A 17,348-nucleotide genomic window follows, 5' to 3' on the forward strand; every position below is an offset into this window, starting at 1 on the left:
CCGTCTCACTCACTGCACTGTCATGCAGCCACACAGCATAACGCTGTTTTTCTAACCATCTCAGGGCTTTTGGCCTTTCTATACCGTCTGCTTGAAGTGCTCTTCCGCCGGGTGGTAACCACGGCTCACTCCCTCACTTCATTTAGACCACACTATTATCCCCATCACTCTATCCCTTTCTCTGTTTTATTTTTCATCTCTCTGTGTGTGTGTGTGTGTGTGTGTGTGTGTTTGCAGAACACTTCCTGTCTAGGCCAGTATTTTAGTTGGTTAATTAGTTCACCAGTCATTGACTTCCCAATAAAACATAAGCTTCATGAGAACAGGGACAGTCTATACCGTTTTGGCTCCAATTCCTAGAACAGTGCCTAGCATACAGGAAGCCCTCCGAAAATGTGTTGCATGAATGACTTGCCAAAGGCAACGGATGCAAATAAATGCATATCCAGGAGATTTCCACGGCTGCCCGCTTCACGCTTCACGCCCTGGAGTTGAAAACTCCAGGGAGACAGCGACACCTCCTCACGGGGTTGAGAGGCTCTCTGTTTCTTTCCTCCTCCCGCCTAGTGGGGGAGTCAAGACTCAGCGGGCCGTGAGGCGGGATGGAGGAGCGGACAGGCGTCCCTCTCTATGGTGTTACTCCCCAGACCCCTCCTCCCTATCACCCGGCGTGCCTCTATGGTTCTTCCTGTCATTAGTCGGGAGGGGGCGCTGTGCGCAGGCGCGAGGTGACGCCGCGGAAGGGCCGGAAGGAGCGCAGCGGCTGCCTCGGCTGCGGCCACGAAGCTGTCGCGGCCGCTCCTGCTGATTAGAAGCTGCGGCGACAGAAGTCGCCAAGCCCGTCTCGAGAGCCGGCGAGTTGAGTGGCGAGTAAGTGTCGGCCGCGGGGCGCGCCAGCTGCTCGGCAGGCTCTGTGAGGCTAGTGGCGTCTCCGCCCGGCGCCTCCATTGAGCCCGCGGGTGGGGGTGGGGATGGGGGCGGGGGCTCGTTTGTGAGGGGCGGCTGGGGGCGCTGGCCGGGCTCAGCCGCGGCCCCGACACGAGCGAGCCCGGGACCGCGCGGGGCGCCGCCTAGCGCCGAGCGGCCGGAGCAGCGGGGCTAGTGGCCGAGAGGGAGCGATAGAGGCGCGGGCGGTCGGCGGACCCTCAGCCGCTCCCGCCACTTCGGGAAGTTTCGCGGGCCGGTAGCGCCGAAAGACCGAGTTTCCTCGGCGGCGCCTCACGGGAGGCGGTGGCCGTGGAGCAGAGCGCGGCCGGGGGCGCGCGGGGGGGCGACACGCCGTGAGTTTGCACTCCGACGCCCTGGTCAGGGCAGGGGGTGGCGGGGGGCTGACGGGCCGCGGTCCCAAACCCTCCCGACTCGGCTCTGGAGGGGCGTCTTCCCGAAAAGGCGGCCACTGCTGCCCAGCCCTCGTGAGGCCTCCCCGAGTGTGTCAGAACCCTGGGCAGCGCGGGGAACGCGAACCCGACAAATGTGCCCGGAGCGGCGAACGAGGCCGATCTTCCCGCGTGAGATGTGGCCCGAATACCGTGTGGGACGGTTGTCGAAAACTTCAGGCCGCTTCAGTCCCGTGACCAAGCTCACTGAGTGCCTGCAGGGTCCCGGTGATGTCCGCTGGGCAGGGTTCCGACATCAGCGAGCCGAGGGCTCTGTAAAGAACTCGGATGCGTCGTGATAAGCGCCTGGGTAGGGTTGTCCCAGGCTTTTTTATTTTTTTATTTTTATTTATTTACTTATTTTTGGCTGCGCAGGGGCTTTCTCTAGTCGCGGCGAGCGGGGGCTACTCTTTGTTGCGGTGCGCGGGCTTCTCATTGCGGTGGCTTCTCGTGTTGCGGAGCACGGGCTCCAGGTGCGCGGGCTCAGTAGTTGTGGCTCGCAGGCTCTAGAGCACAGGCTCAGTAGTTGTGGCGCGCGGGCTTAGTTGCTCCGCGGCATGTGGGATCTTCCCGGACCAGGGCTCAAACCCGTGTCCCCTTGCATTGGCAGGTGGATTCTTAACCCCTGCGCCACCAGGGAAGTCCCTGTCCTAGGCTTTTTGATGCAAAGAGAAGATGACTTACCCTGCTGAGAGAGGGCTGGGCAGACTTTAGTATGCTGGCCTGCTGGAAGACGGCTAAGAAATGGCCTTGCTTCGTTGGTGTTTTGTAGAAGTAATTTATTGCGGCTGGGGGGTAGGGAGTGGTTGAATTTAAGGAAATATTTGGAGAGCCTGGGGCCAGATTTTGGACCTCCCTGTAAACTTAAATAAAGGCTTTAGATTTTTCTCCTGAAGGCAGGCCGCAGCTAATAAAAGAGAAGCCTTGCAGCCCCTTTGGAGAAGTCTAATAAAGGAAGTTGAGATGTGAGTCTGGGAGACAAAGTTTATGAAACAGGATAGATGAGAGAGCCTGTGTTTGCTAATTCTGATAGCTCCTGTTTAATGAAGGTTCACTATATTCTAGGCTATGGTTAAGATCTTTACAGACATCTGTCTTTAGCCAGGTACTGTTCTAAGGATTTTCCATATATTAACTCTTTGACTCCTCAGTGCTGTGGATTTTGTCATTATTCTTATTTTAAAGAGGAAGGAAGGGAGGTGCTGAAAAATAACTTACCTAGTTGCAAAGCTTGTAAGGGTCAGAGCTGGGACTTGAACCCAGTTTGGCTCCAGAGTTCATGCTCCTAATTATCCTGCTATATCTGTGAACTTCTTGTTTGTTCAAGAAGTTCTTCTGGAGTATTTACTTTTGCCAGGCTGTGTGCTATGTCCTGAGGCTATGGGAATGAACGTTTTTTAGCAGAGGAGATAGATATTAATCATAGCTTCCTAAATTGTAGATTATCATTGTGGTGAGTGCTTTGAAGGAGTGAGAGGTGTGTGAACAAACACTGGGGTTAGTCCAGAAAGGTTTTTCTCTGAGGAGGTGACATTTAAGATGAGGAACTGAAGGATGAATACAGTTAATTTGGTCAAAGAGAGGCAGTGAAGAAGAGTAGTAACCCAGCCAGAGAGAAGAGCCTGAAGTGGAAGGCAGAAGCATGGAATGTTGAAGGATCTAAACCATGGTCTCTGCAGATTAGTGAATAGGGGGAAGAGGTATGAGGTGGGGCTAGCTATGTCAGCAAGGGCCATATGAGGCAGTGTTTCACAGGCCATGGTAAGGATTTTGGTTCTAACATGATGAGATCTGTGTTTTTAAAAAAAAAAAAAAACTCAATGCTATATGAAAATTTATCATAGAGTGTAAGCTGTAGACAGTATTGGGATAGAAGGGACAGGATATCACGAGTTCACAGGATATCACGAGTTCACAGTATCAACTGTAAAAATATCATTGAAAACATTGATTTCTCCCCTTTGTGGATGAGGATATGCTGGCTCATTCATCCCAGTTTCTTTTTCTTTTCTTTATTTTTTTTTAACATCTTTATTGGAGTGTAGTTGCTTTACAATGTTGTATTAGTTTCTGCTGTATAACAAAGTGAATCAGCTGTATGTATACATATATCCCCATATCTCCTCCCTCTTTCGTCTCCCTCCCACCCTCCCTATCCCACCCCCTAGGTGGTCACAAAGCCCTGAGCTGATCTCCCTGTGCGATGCAGCTGCTTCCCACTAGCTATCTATTTTATGTTTGGTAGTGTATATATGTTCATGCCACTCTCTCACTTGGTCTCAGCTTACCCTTCCCCCTCCCCATGTCCTCAAGTCCATTCTCTATGTCTGTGTCTTTATTCCTGTCCTGCCCCTAGGTTCATCAGAACCTTTTTTTTTTTTTAGATTCCATATATATGTGTTAGCATATGGTATTTGTTTTTCTTTTTCTGACTTACTTCACTCTGTATGACAGACTCTAGATCCATCCACGTCATTACAAATAACTCAATTTCGTTTCCTTTTATGGCTAAGTAATATTCCATTGTATATATGTGCCATATCTCCTTTATCCGTTTATGTGTTGATGGACACTTAGGTTGCTTCCACATCCCAGTTTCTGAACCAATTTTCAGTTGACAGTTGAGGAAAAATCTCAATGTTATATATTAAACTCTGTAGCTTCCCCACTGAAAATTTTGAATAATTTTTGGTTTAAAACCTTTTGTATTGTAGAAAGATACTGATAGCAGGATTTTTAGAGCTCTTTTAAACTGCTTAAACTCCAGACTAATTGTTTGCATATTATCTGTAATTATGGATGCTATTTTGCCTTAGTTTTTTCATTTTGTTTATGTATTGAAATTAATATGCATTGCATTTTCTTATTCTGAACTCATCAGCTTCCTTGTTCTTTCTTAATAATATCACCATTCTCCAGTCACCTGATCTCAACATCGAGGTCCGCTTTGACTACTTGTTTCCTCATGCCCTTCATGGCCAATTACATACAAAAATCCCATTGAATCTAACCTCTGTGGTCAGTATCTTGTATCTTTTTCTCCCTCTGCTTACTGTTACCTGTAGTTCAGACTTCACTGGCTCTTGCTTCCTGGGTTTCCTGCCACTAGATTACACATTGCAGCTAGGTTGATTTTCCTAAAGCACAACTCTTTGCATTGCTTCCCATTGGTCAGAAAATAAACTTAGAGCTCTGCTTCACTTACCTGTTAGCAAACCACCTCCAAGCCTGGTGAGTTAGTATAACGGTTTTATTTGTTGGCAGTTTTTTGAGTCAAGAAATTGGGAAGGGCTCACCTGGGCCTTTCCCCCCACCCCCCACATGCTGTCAGCCAAGGTGGCTGGGACTGGAGGATATACTTCCAGAATGGCTTCTTTATTCATACGCCTTGTCTGAGACTGCTGGAAGACTGGGTTCAGCTGCCCTTTCCCTCTTCATGTAGTGTCAGGGCTTTCCATGTGGCCTCTCTGTCAGGGTAGTCAGACTTCTTACATGGTGACTATGGGTTTCAAGAGCCCTAGATGGAAGTGCTGTTCTCTTAAAACTAAGCCTGGAACTGGCAGAGCATTAAGTTTAGCTTAAATATTGCTGTCTCCACTAAGCCTACCCTGACTACTTGCCCTCTCTCAACTGGAATAGTCTCTGTATTGCACTAATGGGTTTATACTTTGTAGTATACTTAATTGTGTGCATATTTTCTCTCACTGATGGAAGTTCTTTGAGGCAAGATCCATGTTGGATTTTCTTTGTGTTCCCCATGATGCATAACACAAGTTCTTTTATACCATGTGGTGAGCCTGCAATAAACATTTGCCAAACTCTTTTAATGTTATTTTAATTTTAAATGTTAATGTAAATAATACCAATTTAGTATATAAAAATATAAGGAAGCAAAAAATGTATACCTATTACTTAGAAATAACCATTATTAACTTTTCTGTGTTAATTTAATATTGATTACATATTAGTACAGGATTACAAAGAATGGCTAGCCAAATGTTAAGACGAGAAACGAGTATTTGAATTAAAAACAATAATCATTTATAGACACTTAAAAAAATATGCTAGGAAGAGGTTTTGTGGGTGCTGATATGACATGGGCATGTCAGCTTCTCTCAGCCTGTCCTGGCTCTTCTTTGCCCACCTTTCCCTAGAACATTCAAAGAGTTAACCCACTAAATTTGAAACATCCTTTATTACCCCAAAATCAGTGTTGCATAAGTGATGGGCATATTTTTGGAGATTACTCTGGAAAACAGGAACACCACAAAACCCCAGGATCATACAGTATTGTATTAGGAGCATCTGGAAGGAAAAGTGGAGAAGTGACATGAATAGAAGAATTGAGAAGAAAATGATTTGTTAGAGACAGAGCCAAGGACCCTGGTCACAAGGAAGCAAAGATGCAATTTCGGAAATAATAAAATTGTGTGAGAGAACCATGGGTGATTCCCATCTTTTCCCGACTTTGTTCTCCAAATTTTGTTCCTTTGTTCTCCAAATTTTCTATAATGGTGTAATACTTTATAACTGAAGAAAATCATGATAAACTTATTGTTGTCATATAAGCCATGTTCCTTGACTCTGGTTGTATATGGCTATGATGAAGAGCTCCAGTCTCTGGCAGAAGAGTATGTTTTTGGAGCCACTCATTCATTCAACAACTGTGAGACTCTGGAAGTACAGTTATGAGTAAGACATAGTCAAGGGCATATGGAGAAAACAAAATGCGAACTCCTTCTCATCATGTGTTGATTCATTCATACAAGGAAGTGAAGGGGATAAAAAAAAAGATCATTAGGACAGTTGTGGGAGGTGGAAGAGAACATAGAAGAATGGTCATCCAATTTTCTTAAATTCTTATAGTATTACTACATAAGATTCTCCACTAGTAATGAAGTGATGAAATATCTCCTAATTTTAGGTTCTAATTTGGAAGCATTAATTGGTATATTTGACTATAGAGTATAATCATAAATGTGTAAATGATTATTTGTATAATTAAAAGCAAGAGGTAAGAACTGAAATATTCTTTTTTGGGTGGCATTTCCTATTTCTGAACTCCACTTTGGTGTCTGATCAATAAGCTAAAAGACATACATAGCTTCTGGCCACTTCCAAAGGGAAAACGAAGTTTCTTATAGAAGGAAGTAGAAGTTTTACTGTGAATAGTTGTAATACTAATGAAAAGTACCTTGGAAGAGGAGAATAAAGGTCTCTCTCCACCCCCCTCCCCCCGTTTGGTTGTATTATCAACATATTATTAATAAACACTGTGCATCTGCTGTTTCCATTTCACAGGTAATAATAATAGTCATAATGTGACACTTGCTATTTGCCAGTCATTATGCTAAACACTTTATATATGTTTAACTCAATTAATTTTAAAACAACTGTTTTAAACTGTCATTTTAAAACAAATGACAAAACAACTGTATTGTCATTTTACAAATAAAGGAATTAGGCTCAAGAGATTAAGCAGTTTATGCATAGTCACTGATTCACTAATTGGTGAAACCATGGTTCATACTTAGGCAGTCTGCTCTGAGCCCAGATGAGAGGACTGAATGTCAGGGAGTTAAATGACCTTTACAGAGAAGCTAGTCAGGAGTAGAAATTTCATCATCAGACTTCTTTTTTCACTGCAGCTTGGGGCCACTGTACTTGCCATTCATGAGGAATCTTGCTTTTAAAGCATCACTAGTAATCTGCTTAACTACAAGCTTGACAGTCTAACTAAATTAGATATAAAATAAATCACATTTTCCTTTGATTTCCAGTGTAAAATTGAAGGAACCTAGTTATGGTAAAAGAAGAAATAAGCTTGGTTATTGGAATTAAGTGTTCAAAATGCTTTTTTTTTTAAATTAATTAATTTTTGGCTGCGTTCGTTGGGTCTTCATTGCTGCGCGGGGGCTTTCTCTAGTTGCAGCGATCAGGGGCTTCTCTTGTTGCAGAGCATAGGCTCTAGGCGCCCAGGCTTCAGTAGTTGCGGCACGTGGGCTCAGTAGTTGTGGCTCACGGGTCCTAGAGCACAGGCTCAGTAGTTGTGGCGCACGGGCTTGGTTGCTCCGTGGCATGTGGGATCCTCCCGGACCAGGGCTCGAACCCATGTCCCCTGCATTGGCAGGCGGGTTCCTAACCACTGCGCCACCAGGGAAGTCCCAAAATGCTTTTTAAAAATTGTATTTGATGGGACTTCCCTGGTGGTCCAGTGGCTAAGTCTCCGTGCTCCCATTGCAGGGGGCCCAGGTTTGATCCCTGGTCAGGGAACTAGATCCTGCGTGCCGCAACTAAGACCCGGCACAGCCAATTAAATAAATAAACATTTTTAAAAAAAATTGTATTTGAAAGAAAAGTACTTGAATAGGTGCAGTTGAAATTTGATACCAGAGCTCTTTCCATTATACCGTGCTATTTATAAATATCAATAACATCATTATTGTTATTTCAAGTAAGATACTTAAACTTATGCTTGGATTTTTAATTTTTAAACATTGAGATACTTTTGTTCAGTTATACATACCAGAAAGTTATGTTGTAATACTTAAACATAGTTTTGATATAAAATTTTATAGTATCTTAATTTGGAAAAATGATGACATCATTTGATTATCTCTTTATAGACATCATATAATAAGCCAGGGTCTGGGGCCCACCTCCTCTGAAGTACATGATTTCTCACAGGAAGGCAAAGAAAATTGAGATTTTCTTAGGAAGAAAAACCTTGAATGGGTAGGTTACAGATAGGATCTTGGAACTGAAAAGCCACTGTAGCAGTTATAATTGTCCCCCATTGGTTCTTACTTATTGATTTTCATTCTTGTGATGTCTGTCAGAGTAAAGCAAGAAAATGGTTCCAAAATCAAACTACAGAAAGAAATAAAAGCAATAATCCTCTCCTCTTGACCCCCAAATACTGTTTCACAGAGGCAACCACTCTTTTTTCCCCTTAGGGTGACTTTTTTCCCTCTAAGTTTTCCATTGTTAAATACAACACACACACAAAGAAATTTCACCCCAAACAGCTAAGTTTAGGCCTATGCCTAAACTTTATCTAAATGGAGGCATTCAGTATATATTCTTTTATGTCTGAATTCCTTCACCCATCCATTATGGGGTTTTTTTGTTTTGTTTTGTTTTGTTTTGTTTTGTTTTTAATTTTATTTATTTATTTATGGCTGTGTTGGGTCTTCGTTTCTGTGCGAGGGCTTTCTCCAGTTGCGGCGAGCAGGGGCCACTCTTCATCGCGGTGAGCGCAGGCCTCTCACTATCGCGGCCTCTCTTGTTGCGGAGCACAGGCTCCAGACGCGCAGGCTCAGCAATTGTGGCTCACGGGCCCAGCCGCTCCGCGGCACGTGGGATCCTCCCAGGCCAGGGCTCGAACCCGTGTCCCCTGCATTGGCAGGCAGATTCTCAACCACTGCGCCACCAGGGAAGCCCCTTGTTTTGTTTTTTAAAGGAACCATTTTGAGATATGTCAGAGCACACGGTTCTTTTTTTTGTTTTTTTGTTTTTTTTAATTTTATTTATTTTTGGCTGTGTTGGGTCTTCGTTTCTGTGCGAGGGCTTTCTCTAGTTGCGGCAAGTGGGGGCCACTCTTCATCGCGGTGCGCGGGCCTCTCACTATCGTGGCCTCTCTTGTTGCGGAGCACAGGCTCCAGACGCGCAGGCTCAGTAGTTGTGGCTCACGGGCCTAGTTGCTCCGTGGCATGTGGGATCTTCCCGGACCAGGGCTCGAACCCGTGTCCCCTGCATTGGCAGGCGGATTCTCAACCACTGCGCCACCAGGGAAGCCCCCATTATGTTTTAAGATCCATTCATATTGTGTGTGACTGTAATGGCTTGATTCTTGATGCTGTGTATGTTTCAATTGTATGAGCATACTTCAGTGTATTTGTGCATTCCATCATTGATATGAGTCCTTTTCAGTTTTTGGCTGTTAGGAATAGTGCTGCTGTAAACATTCTTGTGCATAGACCTGGTGCGTATAAGCGTACATTTCTGTAGTACAGATTTTACAGTGAATTGTTGAGTCTTCCAGGATTTATATTTTCCACTATAAATGATAAAGTATCAAGGATTCTTTTTTGCACAGTTGTGGTACCAATTTCCTCTCCTACCAATAGTACTTGAAAGTCCCCATTGCTCCAAATCCTCAGCAACACTTGGTCATCAATTTTCAGGCTTCTAGCAATCCTTATGGGTATGCAGTATCTCATGGGAGTTTTTTGCCTTTTACAAAAAAAACAATATATAAAACATGTATGGCTTAATGAATTATTATAAGGTGATTATATGTACTACTTAGGTCAAGAAGTAGATCATCCCCAAGCCTCCTCTATGCATGCTGTCCTGAGCATAATTCATTCCTTCCCCCTGAAATTAACCATTAGTCGGATCATTTTCTTGTATTTCTTTATGGTGTTTTCACCTGAGTGCATCCCTATTAGGGTTCCTCTTCCATTCCTTTTCTTTTTCCTTATAATTTATCTGTAGTTGAACCTGAATCATTTGACCTGTTAGTTTCCCAGAGCCTAGATAGGTGTTTGTCAGGCTTAAAAAAAAAATCATTCCTCCCTGGAGAGCCTTTTGAGACATTTTTTTCTGATTCTCCCCCATTAAATACTAAAGAATAAGATTTTGTTGGGTGGAATTGAATTTGGGAGGATGACAAACCATTGTAATATATAAGATCTTTTTACCCCCTTGCAGAATTGCCCCCATTGAGAATACCTGATCTAGATGGCATAATTAACGGTGTAATTCAAAAATTTCATTTTTCAGGTAGCCTCTATTCTAAAAATTAGGCTGTGTCCAGATCTGATTGTCTCTGTCAAGACAGTAGATAGTGTTCTTTCCTCAGCAGGCAGTTATGTCTTACTGTCTCTATGATGTTAGCAGTCAATGATATTCAATGTCTAGGTCCAGTAATTTTTTTTTTTTTTTCACTTGTGGGATCTTAGTTCCCCGACCAGGGATTGAACCTGGGCCACCGGAATGAAAGTGCCAAGTCCTAACCACTGGAATGCCAGGGAATTCCAAGGCCCAGTAAATTACTGAGGATTGTAAAATGGTGATATTTTAATTGAATTTTTAAATTAATACTAGAATAATTTTATAAAGAAATGATTTCCGCATCTACTATTTGGTTATCCAGTGATATAGTTTATATAGAAAAGGCAGGAAAATGCCTGATTCTTTGCCTTTGTTTTACCAGTTTTAAAGATAATGTATTGGTTGACTATCATCTTTTGAAAATGACCTTTTAAAAAAATTATGAACACTTTCATTTATACATTTTCCTAAGATGTTTGTACCATATCAATTATTATCTTTACTGAAGTTCAAAATGTTCCATCTTTTGCCAGTGGAAGCCTCTTCAGGAATTTATTCTGACAGGATTCAGTCTTTGATAAGTAGTCTTTGATAGCTTCCTTGATATGTGATATGACAAGATGTTCCATGTTCATTTTGTATGATTCCTGCCCCAGACTTGGAATTAGTAATTTGTCCCAAAAGCCTTTATCTCTTTCAATGAGAAATAGTATTTCAAATAATCTGGGCACTATGGATGTTCATTGCTACAAGCAGGTCTTGTTTGAAAACTTTTTTTTTTTTTGGATGGAAGTAATATATTTTACAAGTTTATACTAATATTTATAATTCAAATTTAGGACTATAGTGGTTTTACTTAACTTACTTTATTGCTTCTATATTATAATTCCTTTTTTCCACACTAAGAATCTTGATTCTTAAGGACACAGGGATTGATAGAATTAGAATATGCTATAACTTTGTTTTAACACACCCAAAAGTGTCAAAATGAAAGTCTCAGAATGTCAGCACCCACATGATTAAACAACTTTAAAATCTTTCATATGCTTCTGTCTTCCATAATTTTTATAATTGTACTGTATCATTCAATCTTAGTTATAATTTAATCTTAGTACTGCAAGTAATTATGTATTTCATGTTTACCACTAGTCTTTGTGTCAGTGTCTCTCTAGTCATTTTGGTTGCCTGAAGCTTGCTTTTCTGTTGATTCCTCAGGAAAATCTTGTAGGAAGTTCTTGTACATTGTTAAGTTTGTGCACTTTTTCCTTAAAATAAGTTTTGCTGGATATAAAATCTGTGGCTCACATTTTTTTTTAAAGTATCTTAATCTGTTTTCAGGTGTCTTAAAGCATCACTGTAAAAATCTGTTAATAATCTTAATTTTTTCTGTTATAATTCTCAAGCCCAGATGCTAAAGGATTTTTTTCTTTCTTTCTTTAAAGTCCAGTAATTTTACTAGAATGTGTCTTGATGGTTGTCATTCTGGGTTGCTTTCCTTAGGTATGTACTGTGCTCTTTTGAAATGTAGCTTTAACATTTTTACTTTAGGAAAGTTTTTTTTTTTTCAGTCACAATTTTTTGTGTTTTCTTCCCTTTCAGTTTATTCAAGAGCTCCTTTATCTCTTCATTTTTCTATTTAAAATTTTCCTTTCACCTTTCAGTTCTCCTAAAGCAGTATGTGTTGTGTTTATTAACACTTGTGTTTCTTCTAATTTAGTCTGCATTCCTAAAACACTTTATTTAATTTCTTTTTCTTTCCTGAGATATCACTTCATTTCTGAGTTTTTCTAGTTCTGATTTATGTTATTTTATGTCTTATATTATTTTCTTAGTGTCCCTTAGGTTGTTACATCTTTCTGGCATGTTGTTATTGTTTATAGGGATGTTTTGCTTCTTGTTTTTCTTACACCTTTGTATGAGATTTGACATCAGTTCTTTTCTTTGTTAATTTTTACTGAAATTAGCTTTTTTGGACTTTTTAAAAATTTTTTATTAGAGTATAGTTGATTTACAATGTTGTGTTAGTTTCAGGTGTACAGCATAGTGATTCAGTTATACATATACATGTATCCACTCTTTTAGATTCTTTTCCCGTATAGGCCATTACAGAGTGCTGAGTAGAGTTCCCTGTGCTATACAGTAGGTCTTTATTAGTTACCTATTTTATATATAGTAGTGTGTGTATGTCAATCCCTGTCTTCCAATTTATTCCTCCCCACGCCCCTTACACCCTGGTAACCATAGGTCTGTTTTCTACATCTGCAGCTCTGTTTCTGCTTTGTAGATAAGTTCATTTGTACCCTTTTTTAGATTCCACATATAAGCAATATCATATGATATTTGTTTTTCTCTGTCTGACTTCCCTCAAAAGACAGTCTCTGGGTCCATCCATGTTGCTGCAAATGGCATTATTTTGTTCTTTTTTATGGCTGAGTAATAGTCCTTTGTATATATGTACTACGTCTTCTTTATCCATTCCTCTGTTGACGGATGCTTTCTTGGACTTTCAGGAGATGTAGTTTAGGATAACTTTTTCTAACTTCACAGAGCTCCCTCTTCATACAGTGTTCAAAATATGGCAGCTTGCTTTTTAAGACTTCTTGATTCTGTTCTCTATGTTTATTTAGACCTAATTTCTCTTTCCTTTGTTTCTATCTTACTCAGTTTAACTGTTCCCAGCATTTTCTTCTCATAGGGCTGTGTCCTGCCAGGGAGCCCTGGTTGATGAGTTTCAAAACTTCATGGGTCCTAGACTGCTATATCTTTTTCAGATCTTACAGGGTCAGGGCCTCCTTGCACTTACCCACTATTGAATTGAGCAAAACTGCTTCGTAGTATTAGCTCCTTTCTCAGATTGGCCTGCGTGCTTTGCATTGAATTCCTGTCGGTTATTTGGGGTTATATATTGATACTCTTCTCAGGTTTGAATGGTACCCTGTGCTTTCTGAGGCACCAGTGATGCTTCAGAAATTGTGTGGCTCTTGGTGGTTTGTCCTCATGTGCTTGCACTTTGGAGTTTGTGGAGACTCCTTTGTTTTGTCTTGTTTTTTTTGTAAACTGGAATTCTTGTAACCATGGAATTTTTTTCTGTTTTTATTTGAAAATTTGGGGAGATTTATTTATTTATTTTATTTTTGGCTGTGTTGGGTCTTCGGTTCATGCAAGGGCTTTCTCTAGTTGAGGCAAGTGGGGGCCACTCTTCATCGCGGTGCGGGGACCGCTCTTCATCGCGGTGCGCGGGCCTTTCACTATCGCGGCCCCTCCCGTCGCGGGGCACAGGCTCCAGACGCGCAGGCTCAGTAGTTGTGGCTCACGGGCCCAGCTGCTCCGTGGCATGTGGGATCTTCCCAGACCAGGGCTCGAACCCGTGTCCCCTGCATTAGCAGGCGGATTCTCAACCACTGCGCCACCAGGGAAGCCCTGAAAATTTGGGGAGATTTAAAAGCTATGGTGCCACCATTACTGCCATCTTCCCAGAATTTATTTATTTATTTATTTATTTATTTAATTTATATTTGGCTGCTTTGGGTCTTTACTGCTGCGCACGGGCTTTCTCTAGTTGCAGCGAGTGGGGGCTACTCTTCATTGTGGTGCGCAGGCTTCTCATTGCGGTGGCTTCTCTTGTTGCCGAGCACGGGCTCTAGGCGCACGGGCTTCAATAGTTGTGGCTCACAGGCTCTAGAGTGCAGGCTTAGTAGTTGTGGTGCACGAGACTAGTTGCTCCGCGGCATGTGGGATCCTCCCGGACCAGGGCTTGAACCCGTGTCTCTCGCACTGGCAGGCGGATTCCTAACCACTGCACCACCAAGGAAGCCCCCATTTTTCTTTTAAGTTGTCTGATTCTTCTTTTTTTTTTTTCTCTATTTTCAGTTAACATGTAGGAGTTCTTTATATTTTCTGGATAGGAGTCTTTGTTATATGTATTGCAAATTTCTTTTCCCAGTGGCTTGCCTTTTCACTCTTAATAATTTCTTTGGTGAACAGAAGTTTTTTGTCTTAATGTACAATACTTCAGTCTTTTCTTTGGTGGACAGCCCTTTTTATTTCCTGTTTAAGATATCTTTTCCAGCTCCGATTTGTGAAGGTATTTTCTTATGTTATCTTCCAGAAACTTTATTATTTCACCTTACCATTTAAATCAAGAGTTACCTAAAATTGTTTTCATCTGAGGCATGAAGAAGAGGTCTAGTTCTTTGATCTTTCCTATCTTCCCAAAATATAGTTTTCCAGTACAGTGTCATATAGTTTAAAAATCATGTTTTTCCACTGCTCTGCAGTGCTGCTTTTGTCATAAATCAGTCGTCCATATGTGAATGAATCTGTGGACTCTGTTCCATAGGTCTATTTTTCTCTTCTTTTGCCAATACCACATTGTCTTAATTACTGTAGCTTTATAATAATAAGACTTAATATCCAGTAGTATAAATTCTCCATGTTTTGTTTTTGTTTATGAATGCTTTACTTATTCTTGGCTCTTTACATTTTTCTGTAAGTTTTAAAATCATCTAGTACATATCCATTTTTAAAATCTGACTAAGGCTGTCTTAAACTTGTAGACCAATTTGGGGAGAATTGACATCTTTACAAACTGGAGTTTTCCAACCCACAAATGTGGTATGTCTCTCCATTTATTTACTCTTCTTTAATTTCTCTCAGTGATGTTTCACAGTTTTCTGTGTAGAGGTCTTACACATTTTTCATGTGTTTATCCCTTGTTATTTGATTGTTTTTGATGCTACTCTTCTAAAATGTCTTTTTTTCTAATTGTTTCATACTAGTTCATTTTTTGTATATTGGCCTTGTATCTAGAGATTTTGTTATTCATTCATTCACTTATTCCAGTGGTATCTCTGTGTACAGTTACACATACAGATATACATAATTTTGTTCTCTTGTAATCTTCTAGTATCTTTATTGTTTTCTCTTTCATGTAATCTATCTGGAATTGATGTTGATGGGTGGTATAAGGAATGTATCAAGGCTCATTTTCTTCCCATATAGATATCCACTTGGCCCAGCAATGTTTATTGAAAAGGCCATTCTTCCCACTGCATTTCAGTAACACCTTTGTTTTTATGTGGGTGACCAGGTGTATGTGGCTCTGTTTCTGAACCCTCTGTTCTATTTTTGTGTCTTTGCATCAGTACCACAATCTTATCTGCAAATAATGCCACTTTTATTTCTTCCTTTCAACCTGATATTTTATTTCTTTTTATTGCCTGACTGCTTGCTACAGCCTCCAATACAGTGCTGACAAAAAAATGGTGAAAACTCTCCTCAGTTTCAGAGAGAAAGCTTTTCAGTGTTTCACTCTTCGGTGTGAGGATTGCTCTAGTGTTTTTGAAATGGCTTTAATTAGATGAAGGAAATTCACTTCCAGTACCAATTTGCTGAGAGATTTTAGTCATGAATAGGTGTTAATTTTGAACACTTTTTTTTTTCAATTGCAGTGACTATGTAGTTTTCCTTTATTCTAGTAATGAACGTTGCATTGCTTTGGTTAGGATTTTTCATTTGTGTTCATGAGAGATTCTAGTCTTTCTAGTAATGTTCTCATCATCATTCAGTATAAAAATTGTGGTAGCCTCGTAAAATGATTTCAGAAATAATGTTTGCTCTTTTTCTGTTCTCTGAGTTTTTGTAATACTAGTTACATTTCTTCCTCAAATGTTTAGGAAACTTTACTGGGCTTGCTGTATTCTTTGTGGGAAGGTTATTAATTACTTATTCCATTTCTTTATTTGATAGAGATCTATTGAAATTTAATTTTTTTTTGTTCAGTTGTGGTAAATTGTGTCTCAAGGAGTTTATTTCAATTAAAATTTCAAATTAAGTGGTATAAAGTTATTCATGGTATTTTTTATATTGTGGAGTCAGTAGTGATGTCTTCTTTAATACTCCAGATGGTGGTAATTTGTGTTCTCTCCCTTTTTTCCTTAATCATTCTTGATAAAGGTTTATCAATCTTATTAATCTTTTTAGTTTTTTTGTATGTTATTAATGTTTTTAGAGAAACCTTTTTGCTTTGATTTTTCTCAGTTTTATGTTTATAATCTGTTTGAATTTCTGCTCTTATAAGTTTCTTCTGTCTACTTTTTCTGGGTTTAATTTACTGCTCTTTTTCTAACTTCTTGAGATCAAAGCTTAAATCAATGATTTTTGGGTTGTTTTTTCTTCTCTAAAGTATGCATTTGGACCTGTAAATTATCCTCTCAGCACTGCTTTAATTCCATCCCACAAATTTTAATGTGTTTTGTTTTTATTACCTTTCAGTTCAGTTAAAATAGTTTCTAATTTTCAATGTAATTTCTTTTTTAACCCATGGGTTGTTTAGGTTGCTTTATTTCTAATACTTAGTAATTTCCAATTTATTTTTCTTTTACTGATTGTTGTCATACAACACGTGCTGTATGATTTCAAGCCCAGCAAATTTGTTGAGGCTAGCTTTATGGCTCAGCATGTAGTCTGTTCAGTAAATGTTCCTGGTGCATTTGAAAATGTGTATTCTGCAGTAGTTAGGTGGAGTGATCTATAAATGTCAGTTAAGTCAGCTGTTTGATAGTGCTGTTCAAGTCTTCTGTCCAGCTGTAGGTGTGGATTTGTCTTGTTTCTTTAAGATCTGTCCATTTAAGCCATATATATTTTGAAACTGTGTTATTAAGTTCATACAGGTTTAATGTTGTTATATCTTCTGTGAGTTGACCTTATCTGGATGAAATCTCCCTACTTGTCTGTAATAATACTTGTAATATCCATTTTGTCTGATATTAGTACACTCATGCAGTTTTTTGTGGGTTTTGTGAAGAGCAGGGGGATAAAATAGTTAAAAAGAGAATTTCAACAGAGAACTAGAATTTATTTTTAAAATTCAAATAGACTTTTTTATTGACATATAGTTGCTGTACAATATTATATGTTATAGGTGTACAATACAGTGATTTGCAATTTTAAAAGGTTATATTCCATTTATAGTTATTATGAAACATTGGCTATATTCCCCGTGTTGTACAATCGGTATATCCTTGTAGCTTATTTTATTTTATTTTTTATTTATTTATTTTTTTAATTTTATTTATTTATCCATTTATGGCTCTGTTGGGTCTTCGTTTCCGTGTGAGGGCTTTTTCTAGTTGC

General features: G+C 40.1%; 1 protein-coding gene across 5 annotated transcripts in view; it reads left to right on the forward strand.

The window, feature by feature from the left end:
* The first annotated feature begins 743 nt into the window (after nt 1-743).
* The window catches only part of RNF216 (ring finger protein 216), a 194,877-nt gene continuing 178,272 nt past the window's right edge, over nt 744-17,348 (forward strand). For all 5 annotated transcript variants that reach the window (XR_009497600.1, XR_009497599.1, XM_059897049.1 and 2 more), the window contains exon 1: nt 744-870. The gene's annotated coding sequence lies outside the window, so the exon portion shown is untranslated. The remainder of the gene's footprint in view (nt 871-17,348) is intronic.

The sequence above is a fragment of the Balaenoptera ricei genome, chromosome 15 (genome assembly GCF_028023285.1).
Source record: "Balaenoptera ricei isolate mBalRic1 chromosome 15, mBalRic1.hap2, whole genome shotgun sequence".
Lineage (NCBI taxonomy): Eukaryota > Metazoa > Chordata > Mammalia > Artiodactyla > Balaenopteridae > Balaenoptera > Balaenoptera ricei.